The 25,087-nt window shown below is 42.9% G+C and overlaps 1 long non-coding RNA gene across 6 annotated transcripts in view; it reads left to right on the top strand.

The window, feature by feature from the left end:
• Positions 1-25,087, top strand: part of LOC104002394 (uncharacterized) — a 336,523-nt gene that overhangs the window by 272,992 nt on the left and 38,444 nt on the right. For 3 of the 6 annotated variants that reach the window (XR_008539368.2, XR_008539367.2, XR_008539369.2), the window contains exon 1: positions 24,503-24,923. The exons of 1 other annotated variant lie outside the window; for it this stretch is intronic. This is a non-coding gene — a long non-coding RNA (uncharacterized LOC104002394). Of the gene's footprint in view, positions 1-24,494; positions 24,924-25,087 lie in introns of those variants that run through there. 2 more of the 6 variants (XR_008539370.2, XR_008539371.2) reach the window with 2 other exon arrangements.

Below are 25,087 nucleotides of genomic sequence, written 5' to 3'. Positions count from 1 at the left end.
CATGGAGAAATGAGAGGGGGTGGTGCTGGGTCACCCTTTCTACTTAGGCACACTGTACTCTTGTTTCTTAATGCCCCGACCATGTGGGACACTCCTGCAATCTTCTGTCTTCAGAAGAAATGAGAGAAGGGATACAAGTATGCTGTCTTCCTAAAGACCCACAGACTTTGAGGGAAATTCTCCCGGGTGCCCCCCACACTTCCTCTAGGAAGCACCTGGAAAAGTAGCATGTTTCCCCTGGCACTCCCTATGCCGATCTTCAACCTTCCTTTCTCCCACCCCAACTTGATTGGGTGGGGAGTGAGAAAGGGAGGAAAAAAGTTCGGTCCTCTCATTTGTGTGAGTTTTTCAATTCCATACCCTTTAAAGTTAGTATTCTAGTGGACAACCTCAGTGCACAATCTACCCCTTTGCAAATACCCTGCAACAATTGTTCAGAGGATTGTTCTCAGGCTGTGGAACTGCTCCCTGCTTCTGAGCATCCTCAACCCTAAGACTCTAGCTGATGTATAATGGGTATGGGAGTTTGGAAGCTCAGCTCTCTTACTTTAGTTAGGAACAAACTCTGAGCCACAATTTACTCTCCAGAATTTACCTTTGGGATCAGGTTGAGGCTACCCTTTTGATACATGCAATTGCAATTCTGCTTGGCTAGGAAGGACATTCCCTGTTCTGCTTTCTCTATCCCCTTATCAGTTTCTTCCGGGAGTAGGGCAACCAACTCATCCCAGTTTGAGTATGATGGTCCCAGTTTTAAAACTGAAAGTTCTAAATCACTGTAACTACCTTCCTGTATCCTCTGTCCCAGGTATACTGGAATTGTTAGTTACCCTGCCTGGGAGCACTTTCTTAATAAACTACTTGTGCACAAATCTTTGTCTCAGTGTATGCTTCTAAAGAAGCCAACCTATGGCAGTGATTTAGAGTCTGAGTCTTTGCTCCCAATGGCAAGTGTGTTCTCAGCAATCAAAGTACTTTTTCAGTCCAGCTCTCAGATGGGAGAAGGGCCACCATGAGGCCTGAAGAGAGAAAGAACCCACTCAGTGCTTTCTCTGAAGAACTCATACATGAAAATGCCTCGACACAGGAATACTCAGAGATGGAGTGCCCCCAGGGATGGCAGAATCAAGGGCATTTCCATTGGAGTGGGTAGGTAAAGTGAAGGTGAAAGTCACTGGAGTTGAAGACAGTAAGGATGATAAGAACTGAGACCCCCCCCCAAAAAAAAACCATCAGGATGCCAAATTTTGCCCTTTTTTTCAATAAAGGTGGACATTTCAATAGGAGACTGGTAGTTGACAAGAAGAGGGTCTAAGGTAACATCCAACCCAGAGAAAGCATTCAATAAATATTTGTTGAATGAATGAATGGCATTGTAGAGGGAGATTGTGAGGTCAAGAAAGTCCTAATGAATAAAAAGCTGCATGGAAAGATAGCAGATTTGTCCATTACTTGAATCTACATATTGTCGTGACATATTGTCTTATTTACCTGTCATCCTGAGAATAGGTGTAGTTGAGGAGTGATCTATTGTTTAAATAAATAATTTTGTTAGCAATTTCTTAGACACAATAAAAGTGTTTGCAACTTTATCTTCTTGGGTAAGAAATTTCTGAAATGATAAAGTCATGTTAATGTAAATAATGTCAGTTCTGGGTCATATTAATTTTGTGGTTGCAGTCAGGTTGTTCTCAAACTTTGCTCCCACTCTCATTCAATATACGGGTGCTTGTAAGACCAGATGCTTTGGCTAGTCATGCAGCCTCACTGCACTGATAGCCTTGAAACATTCTACCTGAGTTAGATAGTTCTGTCAAATGAACTTGTCCCCAAAAGAACAACAGGTGGAGGGAATAAGCAAGAACTGTATTTACTTATCTAAATAGAAATCTTGGAATTTGAAGGCTTGACCTGGGCAACCAGACCATTAGAAATAGGCCAGATTCTTCAGTGAACTGATGAGTGAATCTTGATCATAATGAGCTCACTAAGGGAATATGAAGACCTCAGGGGACTAGAAACTGAGATTACAAACTCTCATAATAAAGATTTTCTATCTCTGCAATCTGGATGTGGATGGTCATTGCATTACATGGGCAAAAAATAGGATAGATTTGAGGGAACCAGAAGGTGAGGTCTGGCATGGGGTGTCACCTGCTGCAATGGCTTGAAGGATACTGTGTGGCAATAAAATGTCTGAAGATTTTGCTGGCTGGTGGGCTCTCTCTTAAGTTACCTCACTCCAGGACCTTATTACAGGAGGAGTGGATTCTGATTAGTACGGCCTGACCTTCCCTTTCTGCCCTGTAGGGTGGGGAACAAGGAAGTGGGGGAGGTACCATCCACTTGAGAAGATTCCCCTTGGAAAGAGTAAGGTTTCTCAGATAGGAGAAGGGGGCTCACCTTCGAATCATTTAAAAAGGGCATAGAATTCTAAAGGGCACAAGGAAAGCAGTGGGAAACCAGATGAGGGAGAGGCAGCCCAGAGCAGTAAGAAGATGAGACTATGGGGGGGACAGACCAGTGGGGGAAATACATTAAGGAAGTGATTAAAGATGAGAGACATAGTGAGGAGGCTGGAAAGATAAACTGGGCTACAGAATTTCCAAAGAATCAGTCCCAGTAATTCCCTGGTGTGTGGGATGGAGGAGGAGTGGCCACAAACGTAGTAGAAGGTGGGGCACTCACAGCTCTTCGGGAGATGGAAACCATGGCTGAAATTAAGCCTGTTTCTAAAGAAATCAAATGCCTAAAATAGCTGCAGCTCCAGGTGGGCATGGCCCCAGGCCTCACTGGAAGGAGTCAGCTGCAGCCACGACTGCCTTGCTTACTATAGCCCTGTTGATGGTGCAGCCATGATCACTCCCCTGGATTCTGGCATATGGTTGGTTATTATCCATAATGTCCCTGCTGTTGTGAATTTTCTCCTTTTCATCTTTTTTTATGAGTATTTTAATGGGAAGTTGTTGGGGGGTGCATCAGGCTGAATTTGAATATGTGTAATTTTAAGGAATATTCCCTTGAGGTGGGAGTTGTGTTGGAAAAAGCAAGGGCTTTCAATATCTCACAGCAGCCCAGTGAATCAGGAGGCATTGCTCCTGGTTTATAGAATTGGAAACTGAGTCGGAGGGAGGAAAACACTGACAGTGGGAATCAAAGTCTGACCAGATGGTGGCACAGAAAGGGCAAATGATTTATATTTTCAAGGTTGCACCACTAGCAAGAGAGAGAATTGATACTAGAACTGAAGTTTACTATTAATAATTTGCTCACATCCTGTGTCTATATAACCAGGCCAGCTTCACGGGCATTGACCTGTGCAGCAACACAGTTTCCTGCGCACAAAAGGGCCCAACATTTGGTTTAATGATCGTCTGCTGCCATCTTGAAATTCATAATAATTTTTTGGCCAGGGGTCCCAAATTTTCATTTTGCCTGAGGCCCTGCAAATTACGTAGCCAGTCCTATATATACTAGCTGTGTACAAGAAAATGTTTAACTTTAATATTTTATTGATCACTTCTACATGTCTGTATGTACACTCTTATGTAGACACATTCACAATAGTGTAGATGTGATTACTTTGGGAGATTTCGTTTCTAAGGTCTCCCAAGACCCAGAATGAGCAGAGAAATTCCTTCTGGCAGCTCACAAAGGCTCTGTTGCCATCCAGATGAGTCCTATGTGTTAGTCCAACACAATATTTATACTGAACAAGCAAATAGACTAATTTAAAACGTGTTTTTGCATAAATATTGAGGAACTGTACAATAAAGAATTCACCTCAATTAATCATTGCTTGCTTTCTTCTGTTTCCTTTCCACTCCATGTCCAGATACATAAGCAAATTTTTCATACTTTTAATCAGAACATAGGAACAATGTTATATACTCTTCTAGATTTATTTAGTTTTTTCTTCCCCTGGATCCCTCAGACAGGCCTTCTCCCACACTGCAATATTGCTTTCTTAGTTTTTAATTTTAATAACACCATCGTCTCCCACTGAGATGATCTTACATAATTAATTTTAAAATTATCCTCCTGTGAACATATATTTTCATTTATTACTTTAACAAACTGTAGAGCACTGACTCTATGCCATGCCTTATGGAGACTGTGTTAGGGACACAAAGATAAAATGTGACCCTGATTCTCACAATTCTTTAGGACAAATTAGAGCTCAGTGAGTATCTTGATTTCTACATTCAGTTTAACTCCTAAGGAGAAATTCCTTGAAAAGAGATTGCTGGATAAAGAAAAAAAAAAAAAAAGAAGAAGGAGGAGAAGGAGGAGAAGAAAAAAGAAAAGAAAAGAAAAAAGCCAAGCACTTTTAAGGCATACTGTCAAATTGCTTTCCAATTCATAGTCCCTCTAGCAATGCGCAAATGTACCTGCTTCACTGAAACCTTGCCAACATTTATCATTTTAAAACCTCCCACTAATTTAATAGGCATAAAATGATACAGAATTGTTTTAATTAGCATGCAGTTCTTTTGAAGCCTCACCCCCAAATCTCAATAATTGCTTATTTTACCCCTGACACTTCACTTTATCTACATAGAGCTCTGACAACCCCAACCCCCTTTTTTTTTCTTCCCATAATGGAATCAGGAGACATATATTTGTTTTATTTCATAGAAAATACAGTGTGGCCTAGTAAACTTCTTACAACACGTAAAACTATTCCCTTAAAGGGGAATTCTTTTGCTTCCCTAAAAATTCTATCTGTCTAAGGCATTAGTTTCTTCTTATCCTATCCTGAAGCAGGCAGGATCATTCTGAACAGAATCTGCTTTAACAAGCATCTTCAACATTGAAGTTACTGCAATGCGCACTTTGTGACAAGTCCCCACTGCATATTTATAATTGAGGCCAAATGCAAGCAACACTCTGTTCAATTTCTTCCTGTTGAATCACAAATTCCCCCAACAGACACATGGTGCTACTCCACTTTCCGTAGAAGCGGAGCCCCGCCCACTACTCAGGCACGTGACAGAGCTGAGCCAATCATATCCTCACTCCTTGAACAGATGGGCCAATGGGTGGCATGGGGTTCAAGGTGGGCCAATTGCAGTCTTTCCCTGAGATTGTTCACACTTTACCTGGCAGAATAGAAGCTGCTTTTCTTCTGTAGCTCTGTTAAGATGTGAATATGGAACTTCCAGCTGGTAGGCTCTTGCCCCTTTCCCTGCTCTCCAGCCCACCAGTGGGCAGGAGAGAACGCCAGGCTTGGAGTGGAGCACAAAGTGTGGGGCGAATGGGTCCTGGCAGCACTCCACTGCCAGGTGCAGTGATTTCCAAGGGCGGCTCCCACACACCCTTCCCACACCGTTCCCACATCCTTCCTACATTACAACCACATGAATTTTTTTAAAAATAAAAGAATTCTGTGTTTGTTTCCTTTGCTTATTCTAGTTAGTTTTCTTCACCTGCAAGTAAGAGTTGATATTTATTCTGAGTCGCGCAGACTTCCCCTACATCGTGTGGTGTTAGTTGCTCTCAGACAGTGTGAATAAATTTCCATAATTATAAAAATTCAAATTGAACGGTTTGGTGTGTAAAGTTATTCATTCAACACATGTTATGTGCCTGCTATAAACAATTCTAAGCACAAGTGCTGGAGAAGGAAACCCCCATCCAGGCCATCGACCAGCTAAATGATTTTTTCTATTCATAAAATGTCAAAGTGGACGTGAATAATTTCATTTCATCCCCTTAGCCTTTCATTTTACCAATAAAGTGAATCTAGCATAATCAGTTAGCAAGGATCTAGGACTAGAACAGCGAGCCCCTTCTGTAGCATTACACTGAAATCAGGCCCTGGAAAATGGAGATGCTAACTGTTAGATGTAAACACCTGGGCCAGCAGCCTGGGAGAAAGATAGATGGGAAATAACTTTATTATCTGTGTAGTTCTTGTATCAGGAACAAGCATTTGGTGCTGGGGATATATTTTTAGCAGAGGCGTTGGGTTTCACATAAATAGTACATGTCTTTGTCAAAGGCCTCGTTTTCCTATTCTCTGGAGTCATCTGCTACTGTTTCTACACTCCCGCCTTCACACATTATTCAGAAGTGTAAATAACAGCTGCCAGGTTGGAATAGCTTCTTTCTTCCTCCAAGGCAGTGTGAGGTGGGGGCTTTGCCCACTCACTCTCCAGCCTCCCTTCACAGTTACAGCCAGAGCATGGGGCTGCATCCCCCTGGACAAGCTGGTCCTTTTTATGCTGGAGAGGTAGCATGCATGAGGTGTAGGAGCCACCGCACCAGGGCTAAGGTTTGCATATAGCAAAGAAGGAAGGCAGGAAAAGTATTCTTGGAAAGCACAGCCCCTTAAACCCAGTAATCATTCCCTTCTCTAGGACTGGGCTCCTTCTCTGTTTTGTGAGAAGTCAGGCTCTTCCAGAAGGGCCTTGGGACACTGGGGCAGAGGGTGGCTGACCAGAGGGTGCTCAGACATTATGCCAATTGGATCATTTGTCTCAGTCCTGATTTATTTCCAGGCCTATTCACTGGAGGAAGGTGTTGGCATCAGAATAAAAGAGGGAGTGTGTGGGCTCCAGGCTCAGGAACCCAGATAACTCAGGCCAACTCAGAGGACTTTGTGAAAATGCTAGGACCTTTGTTTTTCTCCACAAGGTACTCATTGACTGTGCCTTGTTGTTCCTCAATGAAATGTTTGAAATGAGCGGGGCCTAGGGACTGTTTTGGAGGATGGCGGAGAAGAAAGTTTCAGGGAGACCACAATCAACCCAAGAGAGGATCCAACAACAGGGGAATGGTTAAGTAACCAACACCTTATCAACCTATGGCAATAAGGAAAATGCTGGACAGCGCTAAGAAGAAACGCATGCTGTAATTTGATTGGGATGATATAGAAAGGAATGATAATAAATGGTTAACTTTGAGTAGGAAGATTCTAGTCTATTCATTTCTGTTTGTTTTGTTCTATTTTCTGAACCATCCCTCTTTCTGTTTGCCAGTCTCGACGAGGGGCTTTGCACTAGTTCTTGCTTTCCCAAATGTTCTGTCCCCAGCGGTGGCTGGCTTCTCTCATCCTCAAAAGACACCTGCTCAGAGAGCCTTCCCTGAGCACCAATTGACAATGTGTCCCCTGCAGTAACTACAGACACTTCCAGTTTAAAACCAAACAAATAAAAAAGTCAGAAAAATTGGACTAAAATTAATTTTAAAATAGATGTTTAGGAGGAGATATCCTCACTTTCAGCTGGGATAGCCAGCATATACAAGCATACATCAGCATAAGAATGCAGCTTAAGTAGCAGCATGTCTGCTCTGGTTTTTTTTTTTTTTTACAAGCAGTGGTAATTGTTAGACCAGGGTGACACAGGGAGAGTAGATGTTATTCTTAGGGATGATTGAAATAAAGTACTGTGATTCTATAACAATGTGTGTATTATTACCCAGATGATTTATTTCTTCTCATAATTTCACAACCTGCCACTGGTCTGGACTAACTTATTTACCTATACAGTAATGTGAAATAGGAAACGGATCTTGCCTTCCAGATGGATAAAGCCAAGGTGGTTAGAAATGATGAGTTGTTAATGGTCTGAGGTCCATTCACTCAGTAAATAATTATTGAATGTTTATTCTTGAGTAAACACTATTGATCAGAATGAGAAAATGTTGTACTGGAGAAAAGGAAAGAATCGAGGTTAGTCAATAGCACTGACATTGGTTAAGGTACTAGCGTAAGGAAATAATGTAGAAATGTATGGGATCCTGGAGAGGACACCAACAGAACTGAAGGAAGGTTTCACTCTCTGGACCATAAGAGTAGGAGTCAACACTGGATGTTTGATCAAGTCAAGTTTAGACTTTGGTAAAGGCTGAAATAGGCATATGTTACTCCTAGTTATTACCTGGCAATGGAGCTCTCTCCTCATGCTTATAGGAAGAACACATGGAAATTAAGTGTAATAAATGGTACGATAGTAGGTGGCCTATTTCATTTCACCTCAGGGGGGATGATACAGATCAGGAATTTGGGGTACCCGAATAAATCAAGAGCTTCCCCTCCACGTTGCCTTTCCTGTTCTAGTTGTTGCCATCACTGTGTGGAGAGAAAGTTGAATGGAGGGACGGTGGAGTCATTCTAGTGGATAAACATAGTAGCCTGCTGTTTGGATTGCTTTCTCCTTCACTTGCCATTCCCCACAAGGTTTGATTCTTCCCAGAGAATGAGAAAGGGAGTTCAACAGGAAGTCAACAGTTACCATATTCCTAGGGACAGCGATGGGTGCTGGGGAGTTGGTGAATGCAGTCCCTACCTTCAGGGAGCTTACAGTCAAGCAGGAGAGACAGATGAGAAAACAGTCCATTTCAGCAGCGTGAGAAGTGGTTCATGAGAGTGGAAGGGGGGTAATGAGGGATCTCACATGAGTGGCCCATATTGAGCTTTCAGGTGGTGAGGAGAGCTTCTTAATTTTAGCTAGGGGTCATTTTAGCTAGGTCCCGAAGGACAGGTGTGATCTGGTGGGTAGAGGAAAAGAGGATAGTCCAGGGAAAATGATCCACATATGCCAAGGTCCCAAGTGAAGAGAAGAGATGTGTGTTTAGGGAACTGGATAGGGGTCAAGTGGTTGGAGCATGATGGGCAAGGAGAGGTATGAGATGACCCAGGATAAGTGGGCAAGGGCCAGACATTGAAGGGATCCCAGCTACATAATTGATGGCAAGGAGTCGGTAGAGAGGGAGAGGCTAAGATTATGAAAGACAGTGGTATTCAGGAGGGGCAGGTCCAGAGGATAGGACCTGGAGCAGATGTGCAGGGTTGGACCCACTCAGGGGAGAGAAAGTTCTTCATTGTGACAAGGATGGGCATGGAGGCAGTTGACCTGGAAAGTGGTAGTGCCACGAAGGCTGATGGCACACGTGGCTGGTGACTCCTTCCTCTCTGAAGTCAGGGGTGATGCGTCCTGCTGAAAGTGAAGTTGGAGGAAGACAGGAGGGTCTGAGAGAAACTCAGGGGTGGGTATGGAATTGGAATCAGAGCTCTTAAGGTAGACAAATAAGGATTCCTGGGCAATTTTGAGTCTCAGTTGAGGCTTAGGACTACATACTTGCAGGGGCACAATTCCATGTGATTATACAATGTTCTCAAGGAGTAAAGGACAGCAGGGATCCAGGGAACAGATTCAGGGTTGGTGTTTTGATGGCACATGTGACAGAAAGCCAGGGAATGCCAGGTAAAGAAGACATCTTGAACACACACATTTACTGTTGCTCATTTGTGTGTGTGTGTCGGGGTGGGGGGGAGTTTAAAAGAACTTTTTAAAAAGCCCAAACCCGCAAGCACAAAAGACATCAGTGACAAAATCCTGAGAGCTGAAAAGCCAATGTAAAGGGCCTAACTGACTTAGCCTTTGATTGCTCCAGCAGAAGACTGGAGGTTCATTTTCTGAAGAGAGTAAAAGGAAGGCATTTGGACTGTGGTGAGACTAGCAGAGCTGAGAGTGAGAGGACCAGACTGGAAGTAGCAAGATCAAGTAAGGCAGAAACTCTCAGACTTCAATTCCTGGGCTCACAAATGCTAGCAGCCTGGCCTTTAGCCTCTAGCTGGGAGTTAGAAGACCAGCTGGGAGGAACGGCATAAAGGTGCTGGCAATGGGGCTGTCCAGTGGAGTAAACCAGCTGGACTGTTATAAGGTGAAACTCATCCCAGCAAAGTGCTTAGAGCATCGGTCAGCTTATTGCCCCCACTTTTAAATATGAACAGGCAACCATGAGATACCAGATATCTGAGGAAACATGCCAACATAAAATATAGGGACTAAAAGAAACACAGCAGAGGAAGAATGCAAGGAAACTGAAGGAGACAAGATCTGCAAGAGAAAAAAAAAACTAACATTATCTAGCATTAAGATCTTCAGAGAAGAAGGGAAGATATTGCAGCCATGAAGTGAGAATAGGAGAGAGGAGAATGCCAAGAGGTAGGAAGGCCTGGTATTCAGGGGCTTGTACTATGCGAGAGAAATGAAGGGATTCCTAGGATGCTGGTGAGGTGTGATCCCAGGGCAATAGCTATGCCCCAGGTGAGGAGGACAATCAGCCCAGAGTCCAGATTATCACAGAGATTTTTTTTTCCAAGGAGTTTCAATGGATAGACCTGAAGTATCTAAATGTATTGAAATTTTGAAACATTTAGAATTGCTTTAGTGAGGAATACAGAAAAACAAAGTTAGGGAGAAAAGTTAAGGATGAATTTCAAGCATATTTTGCAGGAAAGACTCAGTCTGAATAGCACTTACATTCTCATAATTATGTAAACACTAAATGTTGAACTAAGCTACATTACCATAAAACTAAATTAGAGAGTGGAGAGCCAGAAGGAACACTTGCATGGGGCGGGAGATTAGGAGAGAGAATGAAAATGAAAGAGAGTTAAATTCTCATTTTCCGTAGTGGGATGTCCATAGACAAGCCTAAGATGAAAAAATTGAGAGCAAATAAGTGTATTCTATAAAGACACAGGGATAAGTACCAAAAGAATGAGCTAACAGAATTAAAACTGGTTGCTTATCTGAGGAGTGGGGAATTGTGTGGTAAGTGGGCAGAAGTCTGCTATTTTCATTACTAGTCAAATAACAATCTGGTTCTTTCAATCTATGTGCATCTTACTAAAGGGAAAAACACAAAAAGACAAGGAAGTGTGGGTATCGGGAAGAGGGATGTCAGAGTGACAGATCATGGAGCCTAGGCAGAATAAGAAAATGAAGAAAGAAGATTGATGGTAAGGAGAAGGGAAGTAGTTCAGAATGAAGAAAAATGGGATTAGGAGAGGGGGCTTGTGAGTGGTTGTCAGACGCAGCCTGGAGGAAAGTCTCAAAGACTTCCTATTTTGCCTAAGTCTATGTTCTTTTTGTATTACCATTCTAGGTGATTCCATTACCTTAGGAAGTTTTCCAAACAGTGAAATTTAGGGTTATGATGTTAGTAACCAACCTTAGTAGACCAATCAAATGAATGCTGTCAGAGAGTTGGTCTTCTTGATGAGAAAGTCCAGAAAGACCTCTTCTGATGACGTAAAGACTCTTGGAAGTTTGGTCCTCTATGGTGACGTTGTAAGCTATCAACTTGGCGAGGCTACACTACATTTCCTAGAGTTGGCTTTCTTACATATTACTAGCTGTGGCGGTCACAATGGAGATTCTTCAGAGACTTGGAAGGCACAGAGGAAGCAGCAAGCACTTTGTTATCTGCACACTTGTTGATGAGCTGCAGATTCATGCACAGGTGTGATGTGGCAGCTAGGTGTGCAATTGCTCTGCCTTCCCCTGGACCCTCTTTCAGCTTCTCCAGCTCCTGGGCCAGGTGTGAGTATCTCCATGACCATGGGCCCCAGTTTCTGCAGTAACCCATACCCTCGAGGTAAGAGACCATTCTAGTTTGTCCTGGTGGGTTCCAGCTAATGTTCGTGGACTCCGGCCTCCTCATACCTTCCCTTTCTGACTGCTTACCCTGTGAGCTTCTCACTTGGGCATCAGATGTGGAAAAAACAACCTTAGAGACACTACTTAATTAGCTCCCTGTTATGGACTTCACATATTGAAGCCCTAACCCCCAATGTGGCTATATTTGGAGATAGGGCCTTTAAGAAAGTAAGTAAGGTTATAAGTGTGGAGCCCTAGTCTGATAGATTTCCAGTACTTATAAGAAAAGACACCAGAGATTGATTTTCTCTCTCTCTCTCTCTTTCTCTCTCTCTTTCTCTCTCTCTCTCTCCATGCACACACAGAGGAAAGGCCATGTGAGGACACAGCAATAAGGCAGCCATTTACAATCCACATGAAGGCCCTCACCAAAACCCAAATTTGCCAGCACCTTGATCAAGGATTTCCAGCCTCCAGAACTGTGAGAAATAAATGTCTGTTATTTAAACCATTCAGTCTGTGGTATTTTGTGATGGCAGCCCAAGCTAATTAATACACTCCCCAATCATGTAAGCCAATACCCTTTAGCAAATCAATCTATCTATCTATCTATCTATCTATCTAATCTATCTATTACATACATTTATTTATTTATTTATTTATTTATTTTATTTTATTTTTTTTTTGAGACGGAGTCTCACTCAGTTGCCAGGCTGGAATGCAGTGGTGTGATCTCCATTCACTGCAACCTCTGCCTCCCTAATTCAAGCGATTCTCCTGCCTCAGCCTTCAGAGTAGCTGGGACTACAGGTGCGTGCCACCACGCCCAGCTAATTTTGGTATTTTTGGTAGAGATGGGGTTTCACTATGTTGGCCAGGATGGTCTCAATCTCTTGACATCGTGATCCACCCACCGTAGCCTCCCAATGTGCTGGGATTACAGGCTTGAGCCACTGTGCCAGGCCTGAATGATATACTTATATCCTAGTGATTCTGTTACTCTGAACTCTTACTGATACCACCTTCCTGGTGGAAGAATGACCTCCAAAGATATCCAGTTCCTAATCTCTGAGCCTGTGAATGTTAAGGGATTCATAAGATGTGATTAAATTAAGGATTGTGAGCTGTGGAGATTATCCTGGATTAGCTGATGGGCCCTAAATGTAATCACAAGTGTTCTTACAAGAATGAGGCCGAGGGAGATTTGTCGACCTAGAAGAAGGTGATGTGACCACTGAAGCCAGAGCCTGTGCTGCTGGCTTTGCAGATGCAGGAAGTGGACAGTAGCGAAGAAATGCAAGGAATGCAGCCCTAGAACCTGGAAGAGAGAAGGGAGCTGGTTCTCCCCTAGAGCCTCCAGAAGGAGGGCATCTTGATTTCAGCTTAGTGTAACTGGTTTTGGACTTCCAATCTCCAGAACTGTAAGAGAATAAATGTGTTTCGTTTTAAGCCATCAAGTCTGTGATAATTTGTTACAGCAGACTAATAGAGACAGTAATATATTACAACTCATAATAAGTTATAAAAAAAAATAAGGAATCCATGAGTTCATTCTAATAGTAGATAAGTAGATAGACAGATGATAGATACATAATAACGGAATGAAAGAATACATGAATGTCAGGTAGGGGAGAGGGAGGGCTCTTCCTTACAGTAAAAGTTGACTAATAAATGTGGAAGAAATGGTGGAAAATCATCATTTTGTAACCAATCCTTAGGCAAGAATCATCAATGAAAGCTAAATTTAGGGGGTAATTGTGAGGATCAAGAGAAATCATAACTGCTTTTCAGTTACACCTTTATCAAGTGGTGAAAATTAGTATCACCAACAAGAGCAGATGGACATTGTGGACCTCCAGATGTGACATCCTGAGTAAAACAAATGATCACTTTTGTAGTACCATCTGGGGGTAAAAGACCTGTATCTAATTATGAGAAAACATCAGACAAAACCAGCTAAAGGAATATATTATAAAATAACTGACTTCAGCTTTTCAAAAATGTCAATGGCATGCAATACAACAGAAGGTTATAGAACTGAGATTACAGGAGACTAAAGATAAGTGATAAGTAAATGCAATATATAATTCTGTCCCGGATCCTGCACTGGAGAAGAAGAGTGCTATTATTAGGGATATAAAATATTAAGAATATTATTGGGACAAAGAAATAATTGGAATATGGATGATAGGTGAAATTATAACATCAATGTTAAATATCCTGAATTGAATATCAGTGTTGTGGTTACATAAAAGAATAACCTTATTCTTAGGAAATGCTAAAATTGTAAGGGGAAAGGAGGTATGCCTTCAACCTGTGAGAAAATATTTTCAACAAATACTGGGGGAAAGGTTACTATTCTCAGAAATCAGTGAGAAAAAGCAACCTTATAGAACAATGATTATATAATATGTACAACAAATAACAGAAAAATATACATGATATATACTCAACTCTCTTGTAAGTAAAGAAATACAAATCAAAACAGTGAGATGCCATCTGTTACCCAGAGAGTGGCAAAACTGAAAGAGTTTGGAAATATAAAGTGTTAGCACTGAAATGGAAAATGGTGGGACTACAAGATCATGTAGCTAATTTTAGAGAACAACTCACTATGGCCCACATGCACAAAGAGGCAAGTACAGAAATGTTCATTGCAGTCATGTTTACAGTTAGAAACTAGAAGCAACATGAACATATGTAGGAATATGGCTAGAAACTCAAGTCCTTCCATTAAGTTAAGAAAAAACTTGTAAAATGATATTACATATGCAATTAAAAAGTTAATAACAAGCCAGGTGCAGTGGCTCATGCCTGTAATCCCAGCACTTTGGGAGGCCGAGGCAGGTGGATCAGGAGGTCAGGAGTTCAAGACCAGCCTGGCCAACATAGTGAAACCCTGTCTCTACTAAAAATACAAAAATTAGCCAAGCGTGGTGGTGGGCACCTATAGTCCCAGCTACTTGAGAGGCTGAGAGAGGAGAATCGCTTGAACCTGGGAGGTGGATGTTGCAGTGAGCCGAGATCATGCCACTGCACTCCAGCTTGGGCAACAGAGTGAGACTTAGTCTCAAAAAAAAAAAAAAAAAAAAAAAAAAACGGTCAATAACAAACAATAAATATACTACCAAACAACACAATATGATTTTATGGCTCTATATATCTGTATCTAAAATTATACAAGAGCAAGGAAGATGATCTTAAAGGATATGCATCAAGTAAGAACTCAGGGTGGGATTGTTCAGAGGTGACTTCAGCTTTATCTCTAGTGTTTTTTTTTTTTTTTGGTAAAGGGAAATTTATTCGTATATTGCTTGCATACTTAAGGATTACATGTGTAATTAAGGATTTCATATATAATTAAACATTAATTTTAAAATGTGGGCAGGAGTCTTTACCTTCCCAAGACCATTTATAAATCAATTTTCTTTTCTGTCTTCTAATAAATCCGCTACTGTAAGCATCGTGAATGAGGGCCACACACTGCATAATGGTTCCCTCTGCCACTCTGGCTTCTATTTTTACTCTTCCTTGGAACCTCTGGGCATTTGATTTCAATCTGTAATGTCGAGATTTGGAAATCAAATTTAGATGAGTTCAAAAGAAGAGTGTCTCTAAATGTAAGCAGCTTGGGTATTTACCTTTTCCCTGTTCAAACGTGTGCACAAGAACCTCTCTTCTGTCTTCATGTCTGTGAGAAAATTAGTGAGAAACAACATCAGGGAATCACTGGTGGAGTCTGCATAATTATATATGTCGGCAGCTCTGTTCTTGGGGGATATTGTGAAATTAGGATATTTCTCTTCCCAAGCCTGATGACTAGAAAATTTGAATCTCACATACAACCACCAATTCTCCTTAAGAATGTATGTGATGCCCTGTATAATTCTTAATGGACTTAGAATATCCCTAAAAATTCTATTATAGCACTGTGGAGTATGAAAATTTAAAGAGAGCATACTCATTCTCAAGTTCAGTCACTTTGAAGAGTTTGTTGTTGATGTTGTTTTTAATGGAGAAAATGAGGTCCACAGAATGGAAGTGAATTCTCAACATCACAGAACCATTGGGCATGGTTGTGGGCAGATTCCAAGCCTTGATCACCCCCAACAACACAACCATTGTATTCATGTGATATTATATTTGTGCAAATGTAAATTAGATGCTGGAGTGAATGGAGAAGAGGAAACTTCCCATCTTCTGTTACACCTGCCTGCACAAGTCCTAACAGAATGATACAGCCCAGTACAATGTGCATTTCTCCCATGGACGTTGCCTGCTTAGGAGCATATGGTCTAGGAGAGAGTTGAGTTCACCAGTATTGGTGATCTGCATGAGGATGAAGTGATGATGAGAGACCCTAAAGAGAATGGGCCACATAAGGCATTACCTTCATTGTCAAGAATAAAAATAAAAGTTGTGTTTTTCTGGTCCTCAGTGATAGATACAATTTTGCTCAGTCAAGAAACTCGTTCCTTCCCCTCACCAAGGGGCAGAGGAAACACAAAGGGATGAAACTAAGACTTCTCGGCTCTCACATGCTAGTGTTTTGCTGCTGTCCTCCTAATTCTGAATGGCAAGTGTCTTAATGCCAAAACTGTAAAAGCTGGCCCAGGTCTGATGTGTTCAATGTCATGATTAAGAAAAAACAAAAACGAAAGCAAAAAACTGAAGTCCTACAGCCAGGTTTGAAAACGTAGCTGAACAGGTGTAGGTGAGGAGAATGCAGCTGAGAGGTAGCGCTGTTCACACATTTAACGAGTGGACATTGTGACTGGGCTTCTGAAGACATTCATATGGTGGAACATGCAGTGTAGTGTGTGTGTGGTCTATGAACAGATAGCCCAGTGTTCTGATATTTACTGATGCAGTCTGACATTTACCCACTGTTCACCCCTGATTCTGTGTTCTATAGAATGGTGATAATATAAGGGTCATTGCCAATCCTTGATGGGTTGGAGGAATGTGACTGGAATAGGAACAGAACCAAAACCTATCTTGCAAGATTCCTTTAGGAATCAAGTAGGATGACTTATTTAAAGTACCTAGTATTTTAAAGTGCTCATTATGCAGTTAGCACAAATTACAGTATAAAACCCAGTAGAAGAGCACAGCCTTAAAATCATGACAATTAGATTTCCACTTATGTCATTTCCTGGTTGTGTCACCTGGAGCAAATTCCTGCCCCTCTCTGAGTTTCCACATTGGAAAACGAGGATTAAAGACCAATCTTGAAGTGTTGTTTGAGGTCTTACTGTGGCTGCATTTAATAAGACATAGTTCAAAACAAGAAAAGAGGTCATCTACCATCCCTGAAAGGATCAGAGAACTTGGAGAAACATCTTCCAGTTTTGATACCACACTCTACAAGGGTCACTGCCAAATCTGGGAGGGTTGAAGGAAAGTGGCCAGGAGGGAGGGAAAAGAACTGTATTGGCCAGGGTTCTCCAGAGAAACAGAATGAATAGGAGAGCTGTATATATATTATAAAGAATTCATTGATGTAGTTATGGAGGCTGAGAAGTCCCAAGATCTGTAGTAAGTAAGATGGAGACTCGAGAGCTTCGATGGTGTAGTTCCAGTCTGAGTCCAGGGCCTGAGAACCAGGACATCTGGTGGTGCAAGTTCTGGTTCAAAAGGTGGCAGGCAGCCAGGTGTGGTGGTTCATGCCTGTAATCCCAGCACTTTGGGAGGCTGAGGCAGGAGGATCACTTGACCCTAGGAATTTGAGACCAGCTGGGACAACATGGCAAAATCCCATCTCTACAAAAATACAAAAAAATTAGCTGAGTGTGGTCTCAGCTACTCAGGATGCTGAGATGGGAGGATCACTCGAGCCCAGGAGGTCAAGGCTGCAGTGAGCTGTGATTATGCCACTGCGCTTCAGCTTGGATGACTGAGGGAGACCCTGTCTCAAAAAAAAAAAAAAAAGAAAGGTGGCAGGCTCCAAACCCGAGAAGAGAATGTGTTTCAGTCTGAGTCTGAAGGCAGGAGAAGGCCAATGTCTGAGTTCGAGGCAGCTGGACAGGAGGATTCCCTCCTTCTCATGGGAGGATCAGCCTTTTTGTTCCATTCAGGCCCTCAACTGATTGGATGAGGGCCACCCACGTTAGAGGGAGGCATCTGCTTTGCTCAGTCTGCAGATTCCAATGTTAATCTCATCCAGAAACACCCTCACAGACACACCCAGAATAATGTGTGACCAAATGTCAGGGCACCCCATGACCCTGTCAAGCTGACACATAAAATTGACCATCGCAAGACCCCACATCCATTTCCCCGAGGGATAGTTATCTGTCTCATTTGTCAGCTAGGGGACTTGTTCTGGAGAAAATTATGTCCGTATTATGGAACACAGATTCTGATTCAATATAAGAAAGAACTTTCTAGCATTCAGGGTGGTTGAGAATGAAATGAGCTTCTGGGGGAATGCATTCTCTCTTATTGGTAATGCACAAACAGAAGGGAAACAAACCCTTGCATAGGAGTCTGTCAAGGAGAATAAAGCAACAGCTGCAGGCCTTAAACAGCATACCGGACCAGAGGTTTCTTCCAAGCACATGAGTCTATGGTTCTGTGATTTTGTGGAAGTGCTCCATAAATGTAGGTGGTGTTATAATTTGAAATCACACAGGACCAGGCACTTAATATATTTTCTCCAGGCAATAGCATCCCAGTCATTCTCTCCCACTACAGTGCTCATGTGATGACACTCTCACTCAACAATCATCAAGTGCTCCCCATCACCTAGTGATGACACTCCAACTCATTGGCCTGACATACAAGCCCTTCTTCTAATAACCCCAAACCTGTCTTCACAGCCTGATTCTCTACTACTTTTCCATACAGACACCATGCTGCCACCAAGCATGTGCCTTGGATTTTCAAGGCCCCTATGTTCTGTCCCTCAGGAAAGGACATTACTCTGAATCCCTCAATACTGGGTGTATTATTCCATTCTCACCCTGCTATAAAGAAATACCTAAAACTGGATAATTTATAAAGAAAAGAGGTTTAATCAGCTCACGGTCCTGCAGGCTGTAGAGGTGTCTGTTTCTGGGGAGGCCTCAGGAAACTTACAATCATGATGGAAAGGGAAGCAGGCACATATATGCACATGGCCAGAGAAGGAGAGAGAGAAAGGGCAGGTGCTACACACTTTCTAACAACCGGATCTCATGAAAACTCTATCATAAGAACAACAAGGGTGAAGTCCGTCCCCATGATTCAATCACCTCCCACCAGTCCCCTCCTCCAACACTGGGAATTATAATTCGACATGAGATTTGGGTGGGAACACAGAGCCAAACCATATCACTGGGCTAAGTAAGCCTCCTGTGAGTTTCCTAGGCATAATGCTCTGACTCACATGCCCCATACGCTATGCTGCATTGCAATTGTCTGGTCACTTGTGTCTATCACTCAAGTGAACCAAAATCCCCTCAAGAGGAGAAGCTATGGCATGCTTGCTGTTGTGTCTAAGTACCTCAGTGCCTGGCATGTAGTAACTCTCACATAGCATTTACTGACTTGAAGTGTGTCTTCCATGAACTCCTTTCCATTTGCAATCTTTTCCTCTAAATTCCTGCAGTATTCTAATCATATCTCCACAATGTCATTCATCCAATAATGTATTCATCCAGTTGACATTGTTTAAACGTATTTTAGGTGCCAAGCTCTATGCTGAGTTTTGGGGATAGACTGGGGACTAGAATATAATCTTTTCTCTCAGGCGGCTTATATTCTAGCAGGCAATACAGAAAGGAAAGTAGGCAGTGATAAGACACTCTCCTGGAGGTATCACAATAATCTCTTTCACTGGATAGAGAGCTCCAGGAGGCATGGATCAGCTAAGTTATTTCATCTCTGCTTCTTCAGTGCTTAACCCAGTAAATAGTATGTAATTGCTGAATGGATACATCATTATAGGTAATCCTGTACTTATGTCAGTAACTTGGTCATGTCTTCCTATCCAGGCAAACCATTGAGATCTTAGGCCATCCCAGAGTTTTAGAGCTGCAAGGAACCTCAAAGATCGAGGAGTCCAGTTCTTTCTCTATGATTTTAATTCCTTCTACAATATCCCGACAATCAATTTTGTGGAAACAAGCATGAGCTCCTAGGCATGGATGGGTCATGCAAAAATAAGATGATGTTGTTTTTGCCGATTTTTAGACGTAGTAGAGATGGACATTTTAAAAACACAGGTTCCAAGTTAGCCCATGTTCTGTCTATAGCCGGCATCTATTGGTGTTGCTCTGGTTCTTCATAAGTACAGAAAATGTGACACCCAGGTCCCATCCTGTAACAGCAAGCACTATGATAAACAGAACTTTTGCCTGATAAACAATTGCTAAGCTCCAGCCCACAGCCAACTAATTCCACACACCAGTCATCCTAGCACACTCAAATAAAAGAATTTGGACAGTTTGTTGAAATTCACTGTGATCCTATTTGTCTCGGAATTAAAACAACATTAATTGGGTATGTGCGACAGTTCATTTTGGTTCCTTTGGATTGGATTGCTGTGCAAATGAGTAGTGAATACAAGGGAAATATTTAATCTAATTGAACATGAATATACTCAATTCCTGAGTCTTCTTCAAATCACTTTGGCGACTGTGTTATTGAGGACAAGTAATGAAAGTGCTGAACATAAATTTTCATCAATTTTTTTAAAGCACTTGCTAGTTTCTATAGCACTGATCAATATCATAAGCCAATAGCAGCAGCATCTTGATAAATTAATTTATGTGATATGGTTGAATTTTTAAAAGTCTTTAACATTTTCTTGCCACCTCCTGTTCAGGAGAATGTGTGAGGCTTTGCAGCATGAGGACTCAGGTGAGCTTGAGGACCTCTGTGAGCTTATGAAGTCTGTGTTTTAAATGACTTGCAAGATAAGATGAGTTGTTATGCTCCCATCCTAAGGACAAAGCCACATGATAGGAATTAAGGTTAGGGGATTTAGAGAACATCAAAGCATTTTTATGCCCTTGAGAACAAGCTTGTAAACATCTGGTAAGGACATGAATTGAATTGATAGGAACCAGGGTTATCATATTAACTAGGATGCAGATGATTCATGTTGACGCTTTGGAAATATAAACTTAGGTTCACATTGCAACTCTGCTTCTGACAAGCTGTGTCACCTCAGCCTACAAACGTCATCTTTCTTCAGCCCTGTAAGATCACCCATGAAGGATGATTGGGAGAAGATGAGATAATGCATCCAAAGGAATCAGCATAGTGCCCAAAACATACACTTAGAAATGTAATTTTTCTTCCCCTTATGGAGCACTTGAGTCCGCACATAATGCGTGTGCACAGTCTGTGGAAACAGCAAATTCAAGGATCCAGTCTGGGGGCCCATTAAAAAGGAAGCCTCCACAGAAGAGTTAAGGGAGTGATTGATTAACCACTGCAATTCATTATGAAGGCCAGGAGGGAAGATATTACTGTGACAAATTGCTTGGTTTTCTTTTCTGTTTTTACATTAATGCATTTGTCAGCACAAGAGGTGGGGAGAAAAAACAAAAGACGTTCTAGTGTCAGAGAACCTCTTATTGATTGGGTTCTGCATGACATTCTCATTAAGAATGAGAAGAGATGGTTTCTGTCTAAGTGTGAGGGCAGCCCCACCCCGGGACAGGAGAATGGCCAGGGTGGCTTCAGGGCATTGCCCCTCCAGCCCTCAGATTCTGTACTCTCGGCATTCCCCTCCCACCTTTTCTAAAGCAGGGATGGTAGGAAGAAAAGAGAGAGGAGAGAAGAGTAAATGAAAGCAACATTTTATTCTTTGACAATGGCTTGACTATGTGATAGTGAAGAGCCTCGATTCTCAGTTTCTATTTCTATAAAATGGGTATAAAACCACCTACTTTTTAAAGATGGAGTATGTATTAAATGAGACAAATGTCACTTATCACTATCTGATACTATGTTATATGTTCATTGTCTCCTTTTTGTATCATGGGTCTCCTCACTAAATTAGGGTAAAAATATTGTGTGCTTTGTTCACTACCGTATTCTCAGCGTCTAGAACCCTGCCTAGCACATAGTCGGTGCTTTATAAAAATCAGTCGAATTAATGAATGAATAATGTATATAAGGGGTTTAACACAGTGTCATTACATACTAAGATCTCAAGATTGGTGGCTTTTGGATGAGATCGGGTGTGTTCGGGGTGGTGTGGCCGTAGACTCAATATTGGTGGCTTTCAAAACCTTAGTGAATAGGTGATGGAAAGTTCATCTTGGGATCTGTGAAAGCAAGTTAGACTCAGCTTTGAATCCAGCCACAGAGTGGGTGGATCAGTGCAAGGAGGTGGCATAACACAATTGGAATCCTCAAATCCCAGGGGCATGAATGAGTCAAAGGTCACTGCCTGTGGGCTGGAGTTACAAGAGGTGAGACTGGGGTCCTGGGTTGGTGTTGGCCTGTTGCCTCATCCTGAGATGGAGGCTCATTGCAGCTCTGCTCCTGAGAGGAAAGGGGGCAGGCGCATCAGGGCTTTTTCCCTGTGGGTATGGCCTCCCAAAGGCAGGGTGTCTTACACGGGCAGGGGCACATTGGAGAGCACAAAGGTGGTTCTCACTCCCAAAAAGTGCTTCTTCTTTGAAAGCCCTTGTCACCTACATCACTGCTCCCCCACCAACCCCCAGGGCTAAGTTAGAGCCTTTTGTTATGAGGTCCAAGTGCACCTCTCCTCTCCTACACACAAATGTGGAGAGGAGAGTGTGTGTGTCTTTCCTGAGCCTCATATCATGAAGCAGGGATGGCTTCTGAATGTTCCCTGCTTTATTCCCAGCATCTAGCACAGTCCCTGGCCCATTATATGGGTTCGATAAAGTCTGTAGAGTGAATGAATGAATAGATGAATGAGTGAAGTACATCCCTTATATAGGTAAACAAGAAAACTCTTGTTTACACCCCGTGCCTCTCTCTCTCTCTAATTCAACCCCTGCCACTTGTACTTCATTGACCAAAAAAAAAAAAAAAAAAAAAAAAAAAAAAAAAAAAAAAATGAGGTTATAACTCTTTGAGCACCAGGATTTCCTATGCAGACTCAGACATGCAGCAAACAGGTACACTTTGGGCCAGGAGACCCCACTGAAGAGTCCCAACTGTGATTGGCACGCATCTATGTATTCTGTGAGAGTTAGCTCCCACCTAAAGGTGCCCCTTCAGTCCTGCACAGAGATGTCTTTGTGCCCAGGGGGCTGGGGCCATGCTAAGGGGTGACCCTGAGCACCAGGCCATGGGGAGGAAAGCCTGAGAGCCTCTGGAAGCCTGTTAAATGCTCAAGGCCAGCCTGACTCTGTGGCCCATGGTGCAAACAGTTGATTTATTTCAGAGGGATGCATTTGCATTCCAGCTGCTGGCCCAGGGAAGCTTCTCTTTTCCCATTTGCCAAGTGCATGCACTCACACACCCCCTTACATATACTCACACTGTCACACCCCCACACACACAACCACCCAGGCACACTCACAGACACATGTACACTCTCACACATATTCACACACATCTCACATGTATAACACAGCCACACATACACTCACACAGATACACACAAAGTCACACACACTTACATGTACTCCCAATCACACACGCATACACACCAATTACATATACTCACACACAACACATAATACATTCTCTCACACATAAAGTAACACACACTCATATATACACTCACACATATTCCCACTTTACATATACTCACACAGTCACACACTTAAACTCACAAACACACACAGAAACACCCTGGCCAAAATAGGAGAAGGGACAAGTGAGACTCCGTAATTCCTAATGGAGGCAATGTCCCGGCTCCTCCCCTGTACCTCTGAGTCTGAGGCCCTCAGTTCCTGGCTGGGGCTCTCTGCCCTTTTGTTAGGCAGAAACTGGGCCTCATGAGCCCCCAGTCAGCTGGGCCTTGGGCGCTGCCTGCCCCACCCCCCTCCCTCATGCCCCACCCCGCTCCCTCCAGGGAGCCTGCCCCACCCTGCTCCCTGCTGAGTTCCCCACCCCAGCTATTGAAGACCCTCTCTCTTACCCCCTTCCCTGTCTCTCTCAGCAAATGATGAAATTCCTAGCTTCCCTGTCCCTTCCACCTCCCACATCCTTGGGTCATTCCCCCTCCCCCTGCTTCCCACTTCCCCAGCAGTAAATGGCAGCACGTCAAGGAAGAAATCACACAGGCTTTGGAGTCAACAGGCATGGGTCTGCCTCCTGCCTGGTCACCTTCTGGCTGTGTGGATTTGGGAGGCCAGGCACCTTTTCTGATTCCAAATTTCCTTATCTGTCAAATGAGATCATTTATATTTCAGATAAATAAATAAATGAGATAAAGAATGGAGGAGTGCCAAGACTGGTACTGGGGGCACCAGTCTGTGCTTGGTATGCGTTCACTTCTCTCTCTTTCTTCCTGCCAAGGTTAATTCCTCCATCTGGGCAGCCCCTCATCCGGGCTGAAGTCCCTCGCCCTTTACTGTATCAGTCAACTTCTCCTTCAAACACTGACCTTCTCTCCATGTGGCTTCTGCCCCTTGACCTGCACCCTGACACAATCTTCGCTTCCTAAAGAAAGCCTCGCTTGACAATGCAGTAAATTACTGCAGAATTTACCATATCGATCTTCATTTCCTTCTCCCACTTCCTCCACCCCTGCTCACTGCAATCAGGCTTCTATTCACCCCACCCCCGGTCACTTTAAATTATACTCCTTGCCTCCTTGCTTCCTTGTGGTCCTCAGTGCCCAATTCAGTCACATCCCCTCAACACCTCCACAGTGCAGATGACATCACTCATTCCCTTCAGCAAGGGGTAGAAGGGTGAGTTGGCCAGAAGCACACAGCCTTGCTTCAAATCCTGGCTCAGCCACTCCCCAGCTGTGCAAGCTCAGGCCAGCCACATGCTCTCTGTAAGCCTCAGTTTCATCACCTATAAAACGGGACTACAAGAAGCACCGGCCTTATTGGTTGTTGTGAGGACTACATGAGATAATGCATGTTGTTGAGTGTTGCCCATGTGACAAGTGCTCAATATCATTATTGCTGATTATGACCCTTAGAATCTTCTCCTCCTCAGAAACCTGAGCCTCCAACATCCTCTTGACATCCTTCCCAGGCTTCACACATGCGAGCTCTCCAGGGCTCTGTCTTCAGGCTTCAGGGTCTATCCTACAAAATATTATGCTCTTCCACCACTGCCCCTGTCTTCTCCCATGGCCCCACCTCCATGCCTCTGGTCTCATTGTCTCTCCTGTGTCCCACATCTGGACTGTCGTGGGACTTTTGCACATCTCTTTCTGGAAGAGACTCTCTCTGCCTGGGTTTAGACTGCCATCCTTGGTCTCACAGCAGGGGAGCAGAATGATCAGGTTATTCTTTAGTGAGAGTACTCCAGCAGAAGAAATAGGGGCCTGAAAACAGCAACCCTGATGAGGAGGTAGCTGCCAGCAGGGCAAAGGAAAAGGACACTAACTTTGAGCGCTTGTCTCAGATCTCATGTCAGTCCTGCAAGGTAAGCACCAATGATCCCATTTCAAAGATGAAGGGATGGAAATGAATCTAACGCCAAATCCCATGCTCCACCCACTCTGTCACACTATATCTGAAATGGTATCTATTTTAAATACACTTTTCCCCAGACACTGTGCCAGTTACTGTACCATTTTAATGCTTCCA

Source organism: Pan troglodytes, chromosome 16 (genome assembly GCF_028858775.2).
Source record: "Pan troglodytes isolate AG18354 chromosome 16, NHGRI_mPanTro3-v2.0_pri, whole genome shotgun sequence".
Taxonomy (NCBI): Eukaryota; Metazoa; Chordata; class Mammalia; order Primates; family Hominidae; genus Pan; species Pan troglodytes.
This window is presented reverse-complemented; position numbering and strand designations above follow the sequence as displayed.